We start from the raw sequence: 11,312 nt of genomic DNA, 5'->3' as shown, positions 1-11,312 counted from the left end.
GCTGCCATAAGAAGATTGGTACACTGTGCCCATAAAGAAATGGACATGGTTAGCAACAGTACTGAGTTACGCTGTAGTGCTTAAATTGTACTCAGTTGTTGCAAAGGAGCCCAAAGTGTGCCAAGAAAATAACCACCCACACCATTACACCACCATCAGCATGAACTGTTGATAGAAGGAAGGCTGGCTACACGCTTTCATGTTGTTTTACACCAAAACAAATCCTGACCCTTACGAATGTTGCTGTAGAAACCAAGATTCATTAGACCATGCAACATTTTTTTCAGTCTTCAATTGTCTAATTTTGGTGATTCCGTGTGAACTGTCCCCTCAGTATCCTGTCCTTAGCCAACAGGAATGGCACCTGGTGCGGTCTTCTGCTGCTGCAGCCCATCTGCTTCAAGGTTCCACCTGTTGTGTGATCAGATATTCTCTTCTTATATGAGCCACTTTTGACTTGGCCTCTGACATTAACAAGGAATTTCTTTCACAGAAAACTGCACCTGATTCTGGTGCTATTCTCTGTAAAGCCTAGAGATGGCTGTGTAGGAAAATCCCTAAAATACTCAAACTAGTTCATGCTACATGCTTTTAACATCTCTCTTCAGTTGTGACTCTTTTCTTAGTAGCGGCATCATACTCTTGACAGTTTACTGTCATGTCTTATGTCCTAGTTTCTGCAACTCAATTTTTCATTCAGTATTTCTGTTGTTGGTTTCTATACTGTCATTATTCTGTGTTATAATGACATCCACAACAACAGTATCATACAGTAACACAAGGTCAATGTTATTTCAGTAATGCAAGACGGCTATTACTTTACAGGCAAATGATTAAAAAAAACTACAACAAGTAAAACATATTAATCTGATTTTATTCATATCCACAAACCTCATATGGCAATGTTTTTTTTTTTTTATCTTTCTCTACAGTGTGTCAGGTGGAATTGCCAGCCAACATCTATGACATTTGTGAAATAGCACAATGCTGAAAATAAATACAAGTAAACAGCCCAGAAAACAATATTTTAATTAAAGATAACAGACACGAGGTTGCAGTTAAAGATATCTTAGTTTTCCACACTGACATTTATGAAACACTGCGAGACAGATGTTAACATGAAAGTTCATATTAAAATGATAAACAGTATTAACAGTAACAGTAAACAAGCATTATCAGTGTGGATTGTACCAACAATTAGACATGAAACTATTCCTGAAACAATGTCATACTTTCATCCTTTCCCTTGAAAGTATGTGCTTCATTACATATACAGTATAATCCTAAATCACGCCGTTACATGCAGCGTGCAGTATTTGCAAACGGTGTCCCAGTGGAATATGTCTGTTCCTGCAAAGTGTTAATGAACTGGTCTGACCAAATTATTCCCTAGATGTAGGTATTTGCTGGAGCAGGTGAGTCTGCACAAGTGTGTCATTGCTGAAACCCAGAAACACAAAACAGTTACATTGTTTGAGAGAAAAAAATGCAATGGTACCATACCACTGTTCTTTTAAAGGTCATACATCTTAGATATTTGTTACTTTATTATTCTATATAGCTACAAAATTTTGAGGCATTGAAGGTCAATTCTCTGTGTGTGGCTTTAAAGGCTCTGCTTATCTCAAGCAATTAGGTCCCCTGAGGTATGTGCACATTTGTGAGTAAAGGTGATAGGGTCGTGCTGTAATGAAGGTACATGTCTGCGAGAACTTCAAAGATAAGTTGCTTAGTCTTCGGCATAATGGAGGTATATTTAACCTCAGTCACCTGGAAGAAATGGGGGTGTAGGGACTGGGGGGGACGACGACACAAAAACCCAATGAAATAAATTGTGAGGTTGAATTGCATTTATAAAAGCATCGCAAAGTTTAGCTAGTTGAGTTTGAATAAACTCAACAACGTGTTCTGATCTTTAAAAAAACGTCAGGGCTTTGTTATGCAAGTTTTTTTTTAAAGAAATGTGGGCAACTCAGCTGTGCCTTAATTGTTGAATCTGTCAGAGCAACAGCAGAAATTATTCAAGGGTAACAAGACATGGAAATCAACACAATTATGTCAAACGAAGACAATCAAAACTTCTCTGACAAAGAGTTGGAACAAAAAAAGGCAAATGTTCTCCGCACATTAACTCTGTGCTCCTGCCTAGCAGAAGCAAGCGCTGCCGTTTCTTTTCATCCTGAGAAAATACACTCTACGTTTTACTTGTGAACATATATCCTTCATTATTATTGGTTAATTATAAGGTCTTAAAATTTATGGAAACATCACTGCAGACATTAATCAAAGCATATTCATCAAATCAGGTCTGGTGAGGGAACGAAGCGCGCTGGGCTAGTTCCTGCTAATTAGCATGGCAATTATTGTAAGCTGTCACAGCTCTTAAGCAACGGGGTGGACTGTGTGTGCTCCAGAGTGTAATCCCTCACAAATTACAAGATAATGGAGGCAAAGAGAGGCCACTGCTTCAAAAGGAACCAGGAGATAGAATCCCCAGCAGGGACATTTTAGGGACAGGCAGAGAGAGACAGCGAGTGAGGGAAAAGGTAGGGGGGAAAGAACAGCGTGTATTCCCTTCACATACAGCAGCATGAATAGCAGAAGCTTATTTGACTGCCTGGTAAAGTGATTGGCTCCAAAGGAAACAGAGCTCAAAGACTGTTCTTCTTTTAACTCACAATGTGTCATTTTGAATGTTAAACTGTTCTCTGAAACGTTTTTTAAGATAATGGCAATCAATAAGTGACTCTGGATTCTGTTGTGTTTTATGCAGTCAAGAATGCTTCAGCTAATAAGGAGAGATCAAAAGTCCCCTTTGTCTGAATGCAACACGGGGACTGCTCGACTGTGGTGCAGACTGGTACAAGCTTCTTCTAATGTGCATTTTTTGCGCTTTGCAAGCATCAACCTTGCGGGGCACCAGACAGTACTGTCCACTTTCCCCCTTTGTGAGAAATCAGATAAAATGTAGATATCAAAGGAGTTCAACCTGAAAATACAGATCCTATGATAAGCCCATATGTTGATGGTGTATTATTTTTCCTCAGGAGCTCACAAACCTCACTTATGAAGACAACCACACTTATACATAAGTCTCATCTATATCGGAATACTCCATCAACTGGAATAAATCAACAGGTGAGGTAACATTAGATATCTAGGTATAAGTTTTTATACCAAGCTCTCAGTCCTGGTACGGTTGAATCATATTCCTTTATTAAAAATGGTAATAATAATAATGGATTGGATTTATATAGCGCTTTTCAAGGCACCCAAAGCGCTTTACAATGCCACTATTCATTCACTCTCACTCTCACATTCACACACTGGTGGAGGCAAGCTACGGTTGTAGCCACAGCTGCCCTGGGGCAGACTGACAGAAGCGAGGCTGCCATATCGCGCCATCGGCCCCTCTGGCCAACACCAGTAGGCGGTAGGGTAAAGTGTCTTGCCCAAGGACACAACGATCACGACAGAGAGCCCGGGGATCGAACCGTGTGTCATTAGTGGGTGGGTGAGAGTGAGTGAGTGAATGGTCTGTATGAGTGAGTGTGTTGGGCTGGGTCTGGGTCTTTCTGAGCTTTGGCCCCTGTGGGACATGGTCACTGCTCCCTGCTGAACACTCCTGCCCACTCCCTTGGTGGCCCGCTTCTCCTCTTGGGGCGTGGGGGTTCTGCCAGGTGCCAGGTGGTTCTGGTACCCGGCAGTGGTGCGAGTAAAGAACAGGGCTCCAAGTGGTTCTTGGGCACTTGGAGCCCTGTTCTTGACTCGCACCACTTGGAGCCCTGTTCTTGACTTGTACCAGGCAGCCTCTAGTGGGGTAAACTCTCACCTTTTGTCCTTGGGCACCCCATCTTAGGCTTCCCTCGTTCTCCTGCTTGGACGGATATGCAGATGTTGCTGAGATGTGTGGCTTTAGGTCTCTGGTACTCTTGGGGGCTGCCAATGGCGTGGGTTTCCTGATTCCTTCTCTGTCTGCCTCTGGCTCCTGGGGGGGCATTATTGCGACACTCCACCCTCATTATCAAGTACATTCGCGAGAAAGACACAGGCACTCTCACTTTCTTGGCTCTCTGTATCATATTCACACTCACACTACAAGAAGATTGTCGATTTATGTATCTGTGTATTTTGTAAATTTTGTGTTCCAGGTGCTGTATGTTTGATTTTTCTTAGAGGTGCAGCAGTTGGCGATACATTGTGCATTTCTATTCTTACTCTATCCTTTTATTATATTTTCCCCCATGCTCCCTGCTTGTGCTGCCTTAGACATTGTCATACCATACCACATATAATGTAATACCTGAAATAAAGAAAATAAAGTTCTTGCAAGCAGATGTCTCATCAATGTACAAGACTGCCAAAAATACACACAGCACTTTGCATCTGCAGCATTCCTGCTGTACTGTATGTAACAGTAGATTCAGCAATATTTAAGAGCGTATTAAGAGGTGATCTGTATATCAACGTGTACTGTATCTACATAAGGAGGAATTCTTAGTAACAAGTTGTGGAAATACACACAGGATCCCATCATCAGGATCAAGATCGGGTCAGGATCACAAAGCGTGGACCGCATGGAAATCAAGCCCAGACAGAGCATTTATCATAAATTATTGCAATCAATTAAAGGATGACTCATCAACCGAGTGCATGCATCGATTCTCAAAAAAAGTGAAGCTTCCAAATTGTCTCTTGATTGACTGAACCTCCGTGGATCCTTAGGTTCAGCTGTGTTTATTTTCACAAGGTTGTTATCAGTAGCACTGATAGGTGTCAAGACATTTATAATTGCTTTGATAAGACTTTGATATTCCAATTTAGATAGGATGCTATTTTGGGAGAGATGATAATAAATATTTACATCACAATAAGCAAAACTGATTTAAATACTAGTGAAAGCAGAAAGTCTTTCCACAGCATCTAAGAGGATATTAAAATAAACCACAAGAGCTGTTTGCATCGTGGTGGAAGGGAACCTTTTAAAAAAGGAAAGAATTTCTAAATCACACAAACAGCTCAAAATGTGATGGCAGTATAAACGCGCTCTTAAAGCATTGGATTTCCCCTTAATGTTTACTTACATACAATTCAGTTATATTTGCAGTGATGACTTACTTGACAAATTTTGACATGTGGATGGGGTAAAGAGATACATGGACTAAACAGCTTGGAGCTTTTGAAAATCAGATGAAAAATTAAACAAGTCCAAATACTGTCACGATGAGGCACACCCACGGCATTTCAATGAGCTTCTGTGGATCTAGAGCATAAGGTAAATGCCAGCACCCTTCATCTCACAGGCAGCTTTCCCAAACAGACTGTGAGACTGAGAAGCCATCCAACTATGAGTTCAGCTCTCTCATTAATGATCAGCATTTATTATGTAAACTCTGACAGTGCTGATGTGATGTGAAGCCTTAGACTACCAGGGGATATATCTGTTGTGCCCAAATGGCAATTAGCCCATACTAGCATATTGATGCAGCCCTGTCCAACAGTAGTTAACAGTTAAGAAAAATAAAGCTGAAAAATAAAAATAGCTGAAAAGCCATTGTGTGAAATCTAAATAAAAGCAGAATTTAGGGGTTTAAAAATCTCATAAAGCCATATTTTAGTCATGGTAGAAAATAGAAAACATATCAAATGTTTACAATTTTAAGAAGCTCAATTTGAATTTGATGGCAGCAACAAAGTCTGAAGTTGGCAGAAGGGCAGCAAAAGGCTGGAAAAGTGAGTGCTGCTAAAGAGAAAAACACATGGAGGAACACTTTGTAACTAATTAGGTTAACTGGCAAAAGGTTATTAACACACTCTTTTTGTGTTATTAACACAAAAAGAGCATCTTAGAGAGCCAAAGTTTCTCAGAAGTAAAGCTGGGCAGACGTTCAGCATTCTGTAAAAAACTCCGTCTACAAAGTACGGAACAATTTCAAAATATGTTCCTCAAAGTAAAATTGTGATGACCTCAAATACATCTCATCTTCCACAGCACATACTATCATCAAAAGATTCTGGAAATATGGAGAAATCTTTGTGTGTAAGGGACAAAGCTGAAATGAGTATCCCCTCAGGCAGCACTGCATTAAGTACAGGCATGATTCTGTCATGGAAATCACTGCATGGGCTCAGGAAGCCTTCCAGAAATCACTGTCTGTGAACACAGTTCACTGTGTCATCCACAAATACAGGTTAACGGTCTATCATGTGTGATGGGTCCATGGTCCTAAGACACCACAGTCTTCTCTGGGCCAAATCTAATTTATAATGGACTGAACTGGAAAATAGAAAGATTTTCTGTATCCATCTGTCACGGACTGCCGGGGCAGACCGTGTGGAGTGAGTAGAGGACCCAAGCGCAGACAGAGGTGAGGACACAAAACTGGACTTAAAAAAAGGCGAGCCTTTATTTAGGGCCGAAAACTCACGGAAAAAACAACAACAAAGTAACTGAGGGAAAACCTGAACATAGACTGGGAAACTATGACAAGGGGTATGGGAGATAACACAGACGACGCGACACTGAACACAGCAAGACTGAGGACTAAATACACACATGAGGTGATCAGGGGAAGTGGAGACACATGAGGGGGAACAGCTGATACACATGAACCTAATGACAGGACAGGGAGAGTGAAACTACATATACTGACATTGAATACAGACTTTCAAAGTAAAACAGGAAACATGGAGACTAGACATGACATGAACCAAACATAACCACACAGACATGACTCATGAACCAGGGAGACTAGTACAGGGGGAGATGACATAAACAACTAAGAAACAGGACTACACAGTAATCTAGAAATTAACTAGGTGAACTAAGCTAAGGCACAAATAAATACAAAAGATACATAAACTCAAACACTGGGTCGCTCGACCCAGGACCATGACATCCATCCATCCATGGTCGCGGAGGGACTGGAGCCTCTCCCAGCTACCAACCTGCGACAGGCTGGCGACCTGTCCATGCTGCACACGGCCTCTCGCCCTATGGGAACAAGTTGAAGTTCACTTTTTTTTTTTTTGGGGGGGGGGGGACATTGCCCCTGCATCCTCTGGACAAAAGAGGAGAGGGATCATCTGACTTTCACATAAAGGTATTAGAGCAACTTATCTAGATCACGTCTTTTTCAGGGATAGCCTTACATATTTGACCAAGACAATGCTAAACTGCATACTGCATACTGGATCTATTATAACAGCGCTGGTTTGTAGTAGAAGAATCCAGGTGGTAACTTGGCCTGCCCACACTCCAGACCCTTTGTGTTTTTGTTCTGTTTTTATTTAGATTTTTCTCAATTTTTTTTTTTATTATTGGGGTTGTGTGAGGCAGATTGCAATTTCTTTAAATGCTTTTTCAAACCCAAGTTGCAGTTGGCTGCTTGTCAGGAGCTCCTCAGAACTGAGCCAAGTGAAAACAAATCTGCACCCATAACCATCCACTATAATAGGTCTGTTTAGTGTTCACTGAACATGAGTTCTTTCAGGTAGAAAAATCAGCAAGGACAGGAATCAATTTATCTAGGAGATTTAAGATTGCAATTTTGCTATCAGTGTGACATTTAGGAAGACTTAGATCAAGTCTCAAGCTGCAAAACAGTAAATGAAGGCAGCAATTATAAAAACTTCACATATTTTAGATTTTTGAGCTCCACAGACAAAAAATGAATACATGTATGTCAATGCATTTTTCTGATTATTCCTTTGTAATCCACTTACAACAATGACCAATAGTGAAAAGGCCTTTTAACCTTTTTCTTGCCAATCATATTTCCCAAATATTGCTTGCGTTCGTGTGTGAAGCCATGCATTTTGCTTTAGTATGTTTAGTTTAAATATAAATATATTTCTACACATTAAAAACTAATCTGGAATAGACTTTTACAAAATGGCAGAAACAATTTTGCAAAATGATGACTCAGGGTGTAACTTTGCTGGGGCGATTGTGGCTCAAGAGTTGGGCGTTTGCCTTGTAATCGGAAGGTTGCCGGTTCGAGTCCCGGCTTGCACAGTCTCAGTCGTTGTGTCCTTGGGCAAGACACTTCACCCATTGCCTACTGGTGGTGGTCAGAGTGCTCAGTGGCGCCAGTGTCTGGCAGCCTTGCCTCTGTCAGTGCACCCCAGGGTGGCTGTGGCTACAATGTAGCTTGCTGTCACCATATGAATGTGTGTGCCTTGGGGTCCTTAGGGACTAGTAAAGCGCTATACAAATACAGGCCATTTACCTGTGCATGTTTTTGGTTAAATCTTGATGGTGATTACTGTGGATAGGCACACTGTTACAGTATTGTAGCATCTGTATTCCAGCCCAGCATCCAAACGCAAACACTTGAGCACTAGAGTAATGGAGAGCCACAGCAGGACACAGTATAATAGGCAACACTAGAGCCTCTGTGTACCCTCCATGACACTGCTTTCTTTTTGAGTGCCCTCCATATTTAGATGAGGTATTTCATTTGTATTTCCAAATCCAGCAGCAGTGCACCTGCTAAACAGATTGCTTTCCTGACACACTTTTGTTAAGAAGAAGAAGAATATTCATGTTAACCAGTTCTCAATATTTAATTGTTTCAGCGCTTCACCAACTATACTTTAGTCTATCTATCTATCTATCTATCTGAATAAAAGAATTTTCACAGGAGTCTAGGACTCTATGCAGTCTGGTCTCTAGTCTCTAACTGCAATAACTTCAACTAATATCCTGTACGTTTATACCTTTTGACCCAGGCTTCTTTAGAATGCATCTCCAGTTCATTGAGGTTTGGGGGATGCATTTATACACAGCTCTCTTACAGTTTTTCTCAGTCGCTTTGGTGCATTTCTCACAACAGAATTGAACTCTCCACCACTACTAAGGCACTTCTCAAAACAATTAGTGCAAACTGCAAAACATGGTGGATAACTTGCAAAAGTGAGTCACTCCATCAAAAAGAAAAGTCAGGTGTCCAAAATAAGTTGTCAATGCATCAACAACAAATCCCTTGAGCAAAACAGACAATACATTCATCAAAAGCAAGTACTGATACCAAACAAAGTGTCAGGGCTGTCACAATTACAAGTCATTAGACCAGCACCTTTGGTCACAAAATCACATGGTCTGAACATGTTCCCATTGTGACGGATGTCTTTGTAGGTGCTTCCCAATGACATGTCAAGTCCGGACCGCATGCATGGCATGTTGAAAACCATAAATTGTAAAGGACAATCAAGACACTCCATATGCACTCTTGATAATATTTAATTGAAACTGTTCACAGCATTGTGCAAACTGGGGAAATACAGTAAATCAAACATTTTACAGCAAACAAACTCACCTAGACAGTAAACCTTACTGCAGTAGTTACGACTCAAAAAAAACAAACTGAAAAACAGACACTGCTGCATATCAATCATTGATATCTAGACGCTCCCGTCTGTCTGCCCACATATTTGCATCAACATCACAGCGTATGTCAGCTCTATCGATGCATCGGGGAAAGTATCTTCTGGAGTGTCGAATCCACCCTCTGCAGGACTCTGCTGTGATGTCATCACAAGCTGCATCCATAGCTGCTAGCAGGGTCATTTGGGTATGTGGATGCCTGTCATATACCTTCCACCTCCAGGAAGAGAAAAACTCCTCAATTGGATTCAGGAATGGACTGTAAGGAGGAAGAAACTCCATAAGCATCCTGTCGTGTGCTGCAAACCACTGCCTGACTACAGCAGAGTGATGGAAGCTTACATTATCCCAAACCACTACATACATTGTCCGATTGTCACCAGGATCATCCCTTCCATTTTGTGGGATCAGGTCCCTATGAAGAGCATCCAGAAAAGCCAACAGGTGTTGTGAATTGTATGCACCAATACGAGGAATATGGGTGTGAACACCATTCTCTGAGATTGCGGCACACATTGTAATATTCCCTCCTCGTTGGCCTGGGACATCAATGGTGGCTCTTTCTCCAATGTGATTCCGTCCACGCCGTCTGCCTTTTGCGAGATTGAATCCCGCTTCGTCAAGATATACAAACATGTGCAGGGGTTCCCTGGCCTCCAACTCCAGGATATGCTTTACAAAGGATGAGAATCAGACAGGTCTGTAATGGTGCATTTGGCAGAACAGATTGTACAGTTGGAATTGTACATAGGATTACAGTAACATGCATAAATGTAGGTTGAGTACATGGCCTAAACTGTTACAGTGAACAGAGGTACATATGCGAACATGTGTTACCTGTACATACTGGTGACGGAGCTCCTTCACTCGATCACTGTTCCGTTCAAATGGCACTCTGTACAATTGCTTCATGGACATTTCATTCCGTCTGAGGACTCTGTCTATGGTGGAAATTGATATTGACTGAATATTTCCGAAGATGGTGTCATCGTTTACGACAGTTCTTTGTATTTCTCTCAGTCTCAAAGCGTTGTTTGCAGCCACCATTGCACAAATTCTTTCCTCTTGCTGCGGAGTCATAAGTGGACCTCTTCCACCTCCTCTAGGTTGTCTGGCAGTCCTTTTTGAGATGCAGATGGGAAAACACACACATGTAAGCGCAAACATGCTTACAGTGATTGTCACAGGACTATCATTCAAAACTCCTTTCTTTACAGCATTACTGTATTGTACCACAGCACACTATGCCACACCTGGGCCAAGTCTGCGCTTCAGTTACAGTACGTCTATGTGTAAGGATCTGTAAGGTCATGTCCTAATGCAAGTCTCCTGTATGACTATGAAAGTGCAGAGCAAATTAGTTTGTGCTGCATACTGTAACTAGATTACGGTGTGCTCACCTGTTTTCCCGACGAAATGTCTGGATGATAGAACTTACAGTAGTTCTCCCAACATTTGGCTGCACCCTTCGACCAGCCTCGGCCATTGTGAGGCCATGGTTTATCACATGATCCACAAGTGTTGCCCTGATTTCGTCAGGAACGTGTCTATGTGGTTGGCCTCTTCTCACCCGGTTTTGTCCTCGTCCTCCACCGATCCTCACTCCTCTTCCACGAGGCTGACGTTCCATGTTCTGCTGTTTTGTAGATTCAGTATGCACCTCATGCCAATCCTGTCTGTTGGTTTACATTACAGTATATATGTACTTGTGGAGTGGGGGATGCTGTGCCGCGGTTCACCTGTGACTGGGTAGGAGAGGCTTTTCATTGGTTGCAAGTAGGAGTGACACACACCAATTTTCATTAGTGTGAGATAAGGTTCACCTGAGACATGTAGTTTATGGAGATTTTCATGGGAACTCCTCCAAAATAGGGTTTTCAAAATGGGTGTATGAATCGTTTGACAAGCTGTTCAGCAATTTTGA

Source organism: Aulonocara sp. 'chitande type north' Nkhata Bay, linkage group LG18, assembly GCF_057382095.1.
Source record: "Aulonocara sp. 'chitande type north' Nkhata Bay isolate Kocher_YH1m ecotype deep benthic linkage group LG18, A_spYH_male_GT1.1, whole genome shotgun sequence".
Classification (NCBI taxonomy): Eukaryota; Metazoa; Chordata; class Actinopteri; order Cichliformes; family Cichlidae; genus Aulonocara; species Aulonocara sp. 'chitande type north' Nkhata Bay.
The sequence above is the reverse complement of the archived record's forward strand: the minus strand, read 5'-3'. Positions refer to the sequence as shown.